Source organism: Microcebus murinus, chromosome 7 (genome assembly GCF_040939455.1).
Source record: "Microcebus murinus isolate Inina chromosome 7, M.murinus_Inina_mat1.0, whole genome shotgun sequence".
NCBI lineage: Eukaryota > Metazoa > Chordata > Mammalia > Primates > Cheirogaleidae > Microcebus > Microcebus murinus.
In genome coordinates this window covers 27,967,610-27,972,577 of record NC_134110.1, presented here as the reverse complement: position 1 = coordinate 27,972,577, position 4,968 = coordinate 27,967,610, and positions in this window count along the sequence as shown.

The window sequence follows — 4,968 nt, the reverse complement described above, 5'->3', positions numbered from 1 at the left end:
CCAGTTGAGGTGCTGCCATCTCGGGGTGGGGTGGGGCAGAACCCCCGGGACCGTCCCTGGGAGTCTGTAGCTGCCCCCTTCCCACAGAAGCAGGCCACACAGATGGTGGCCTGAGCTCTCAGGCTGGCACGGGAGCTGTGAGCTCTGGCCATACCCAGGCCCTGCTGCAGGCAGATCTCTGGGGCACCCTAGCCCAGCACGTGGCTGTGGAGTTCCCAGTGGGATGGCAGGGTGTAGCGTCTGCTGGCCAGTCTGTCCGGGAGGTCAGCAGTGGGTGCAGGGCCGTTTCCCTCCCCTGTGTGCTCGGGTGCTGGGCGCGGCACAAATAGTGCTGTTGGCTAATCATCACAGCAGCTCCCTGGGGTGTCATCCCTGCATTTCAGATAAGGACATTTTACTAGCTTTTTTTTTTTTTTATTGAGCTACTGAGGAGGTGAGACAGGTGGATCACTAGAGCCCAGGGCTTGGAAGCTGCAGTGCACTATGATCACATCACTGCACTCCAGCCTGGGTCACAGAGTGAGACTCTCTCTCAAAAGAAAGAGAGAGAAAGAAAGAAACCTGGCACTCATAGTAGTCACGCCCCATCCTCCCCTCCCCCTGCCCCTGGTGGCCGCCAGTCTGTGCTGTCTGTGGGCTGCCTGTTCTGGGGAGCTCACGGAAGCGGAATCACACCACACGTGGCCTTTTGTGTCTGGCGTCTATTGATGAACATTTGGGTTATTTCCACCTTTTGGCCATTGTGAATAGTCAGGTAAGGCCACTGAAGCAGACAGGTGAAGTGACCTGCCCAGAGCCATTTGGGTTGGAGCCAGGGTTTGAACTCCTCTTTGTGGGGTCCAAGCTCCATTCTCTTCCACACCTCTCACCGTTTCAGGGCTGACTTGGTGGCTTTGGCCTCCCCAGGGTGAGCCCTGCCCCCTGGGAGTCAGGCTGCGCTGGGGAGGACAGGTGGGCCTCCTGGAGGAGGTGGTGGCTTTGGCCTGGGTCTTGCAGCAGGAGTGGGCTGTCTGGGGTGGGGAGGTGGAAGGAGGCATTGCAGGCTGGGTGGCAGGTGAGGCTGGGCTGGGTGCTGGGGAGGGGTCAGCTGGGGACCACCATGATGTCCCTCCAGGCTATTCCTCCAGGAGAGGAAACACCCTGCAGGTGACCTTCCTGCCTATGTTTCTAGAATTCGAAAGTGCTACAGTTCTAAGGTCTCAGCACCCTTGGATCTGAAGGTTCCTGAATGCTAAAGCTTTTATGTTCCAGGAGACGAGGGTGTCAGGACTCAGGGGATCTAGACGGCAGAGTTCCGAGTGGGGACCCGTGTCCCCCACCCTGGCTCCCACCTGCGTCAGACGTCAGGAATAGATGGAGCTGCTGCTGACTCTGCCTCAGCAGCCTGAGAGCTCCAAGGACAGCTAGACACCCATGCACCCACCCACGGCTGGGAACAGCCTTGGGACGAGATCTGTGTTGTCCGTCTCTTCCTGCCTCTCCCTCCCAGCCTTCTACTTGGCCACGGGCTCTTCCCTATCCCCACTTGGGCCCAGCCCAGCCCAGCAGCCCCTGTTCCTTCCTGCCACCCCACCCTGTGTCAGGACAGGGGAGGGAGGGCCAGGCTCCGGCAGGGTCTCAGGGAAAGAGACACTGTGGGGACAGGGCCTTTGCAGAAGTGACAAGGTGGCCCAGAGTGCTCCAGATCCCTGGCCAGTGGCAGGGAACCTGGCTGGAGCCCGGCCTTGGCCAGCTGTCCAGGGTTACACAGCACCCTGCTGCCCAACCTGTCGTCCCAGGTGTCACCTGGTCAATCCTCTGCTTGGGAAGGTGGAGGCTGAGAGGAGACCAGGGAGGAGCTCTGGGGCCCCCAGACTGTGGCCATGGACATGGGAGGACTTGCAGGCCGGGGCAGGCTGGGCAACGGCAGGCAGTAGAAGGTCACTCTGCTGTGTGGGTGTCGCCATGCAGACCTCGTCCACCTCATCTAGAAAAAGGCTCAGAACGGCCCTGTCTGCCAGGGATCCTCAGACCAGGCCCTGCTGCAGCTCCAGCGTGGGGTCTGTGGGCGTCCACGGGGAACAAGACTGTCTGCCTCAGGTGCCCCTGCCCTGTCCTGCAGCATGGCCCAGGGCACCCGACTCTGTCCTCTGTGGGAAAGGAGGAGTGCTGGCCTGGAAATAGCTGCGCATGGACAGAAATAACCCTGGCCTCTAAAAAGAACATGGAAAATTAAATAGGGAACATCAGCATTCGCCCTGCACTTCCCACAGCCATTATCTCATTTGGGCGTCTTTATCCTTATTTATAGACAAGGAAACTGAGGCCCAGGGAGAGCAAGTGACCTCCTGGGCTCCTTCACCAGCCAGCCGGGCCACTGAGCCCTGCACTTCTCATGGCACGGCCTACACATCTGCCCCCCCCCCCCCCCGTGTCTGCTGCTAGCCATGCCCTCACTGGCTTCCCCACATGCAAACTCCTACCCACTCTTCAGAACCTGGGGAGACGTCACTGCCTCTGGAGAGCCTTCCCCAGCCTGCTGGCAGGTGCAGATCTCTGCCAAGACCTCGCCACACTGGACTGGAGCTGTGGGCTCCCCGAGGGAGCTGCGTCTGCCAGTTTCATGCCAAAGCTCACAGTAGGTGCTCCATAAATGCTTGCTGCATGGTCAGTGGGCCGCCTGTATGGTTAGAGGAATGCCTGTTCCCCACCCCCCCCATGTTTCATGGCAGTAACCTGAGAAGTTGGTGCTGTTGTGGCTATTGTGCTGATGAGGCAGCTGAGGCTCAGAGAGGTGAACTTACCTGCTCGAAAGGTCACACAGCAACTAAGGGCTGCGCCTGGGCTTGGATCTTTCTGGAGAGCCCACAGTGTGCCCAGCACCAGGCTCAGGTGAGACCTGGGGGTGGGCAGTGCATCTGGCCATGTAGCCTGTCCTTCCCCTGCAGGGGTGCCCTGCCGACCCTTGGGCTGCTCCCAGGTGTAGTGTCTGAACCCTCTTCCTTGCACCCAGCTCCCCTCCGAGAGGCCAGCTTTGTCTCCTGGGGGCGGTCCCCGGCCCAGGTCATGCATGCTCTCCCAGGAGCACAGCCCCACCCAAGCCCCATCTCAGCAGGGATCTTGCAAAGCACCACCTGCAGCTGCTAGGAGGGACCCAGGAGGGGCAAGGGTGTGGCGTGGCACACCCCGGCCAGACATCTGAGCTGGGGGACGTGCATGGCTGTCTCGGGGGTTTGGGCAACACCTGTGGGCCATGTGCCTTCTTCCCTCGGGCTGGCCCCACCTCTGCTCCCTGTGAGGGGTTGTTGGCCAGCGACCCAGCTCGAGGCTTCCTGTGCGAGGCTTGGGGTGGGGACAGAGGCCACGGAGCAGGGCGTGAAGGCAGTGGACGAATGGGAGGCTCCGGAGCTGTCGCAGTGAAGAGGAATGAAGAAAGGGTGTCAGATTCTGGTTTGAAGAATCAGCGTTCTGGGATTCTGGTGCTGTTTCCATCTCTCTGACATGATCCAGTGTCAGGCCAGGGTCTACTGCACAATGTCCCTCTGTCCCTACATGTGGGCCAGTCCCCTCTGCCTGTCCCGAGAGGCCAGGGACGGCTGCATGGCTCACGCCTGTCCCCTCTCTCCCTCGCTGCCTGGCTTTGGCGCAGGTGCCAGAGCTCTGTGGTTGGAGATGCACAGCGCCGCTTGTCAGCACATCCCAGCCCTTCCGCCTTTCTCACTCCTGCCCACACAGCAGGCTTGGCTGCCAGGCTTTGTGGCCCAGGGCAGGCTTCTGACCTCTCTGAGCTCTCAGATGGTGAATGAGGGTTCTTAACCGGGGGACTGTGGATGTCTCGGGGGCTCTCAGCTCCCCCACATCCCTGCAAATGCAGCCTGTGCATCTGGAAGGGGGAGGCAGAGTCCCAGGTCCCTCCAGCTGCCCACAGAGCCCACCGCCCCGTGCATGATGGAGACAAGAGGCCTCTGCACAGCCCACAGCAGGAGCCAGCTCTGGCCGCAGCTCCAGGTCTCTTCCTGGGGTGACTCGAAGCGGGGCATTTACTGTCCCCAGCCTGTACTCGTCACTGTGCAGGGCAGTGAGCTGCATCCGGGCCTGGACAGGAGGCTGCAGGGTGGGCTCTGCCGCCCTCCAGCTGCGTGACTCAGGCAGAGTGGGGCTCACCTCCCTGCGCCCCAGCCCCGTCCTCCAGAGGAGGGATGATGACACCACTTCCGATTCCTTGTCGGGAGGAGAGTGAGCTGTCCAGCGTGTGCGGCTCCTGCTGGGCGTCCGGCTCGTGGTGAGAGCCCGACCAGCAGGGGCTGCCTGTGCAGTGGGCACTCGGCGTCCCTCCACGCAGCAGTCGTCACGGCAGCCTCTCGGCCCGGCCCCGCCCCATACACGCCGCTTGCAGGCATGGGTGGTGTTGAGCTGGGAGGCACCATGGGAATCTTTAGCCCCCTACTCCAGAGGGAGAAACCAAGGCAAAGGGGTTCCAGAGGGCCAAGCTACAGGGCCTGGGCCACTGAGTGCTTCCTTGTCCTCCCCCGAGTGCTCTTGCCCGCCTCTTGCCAGACAGACAGCGCCCAGGGAAGTCGTGCCCAGGGAGCTGAAAGGGCCCCTGACGTGGCTTGAGGAACCCTAGGCCACTGTCCAAGAGCAGAGGCTGGGCTTATTATCACTGAGGACAAGAGACTCCGGCCACCAATAGCCCTACACAGGGCTGTCCCAGGGCCCATTTCACACCGTAGGGTGGCCCTGGCCTCTTCCTCAAAGAGCATGCATTTTCTTACTTCTGGACACCCCTTACTGAGCCCCCTACCTGCAATGCTGGTGCCCTCACCCTTCACATGGCTACCTCCTGCTCCTCCTCCAGGGAGCCCCTGGGGGACCACCTCCTCCTGGAAGCCCTCCTTGAATGCACCACCACAAGCACCCCTTCCCTGCCCTGTGCTTGGTGACCAGCCTCTGCTTCCCTCTCCAGGGACAGCAGCTGAGGGCAGGGAG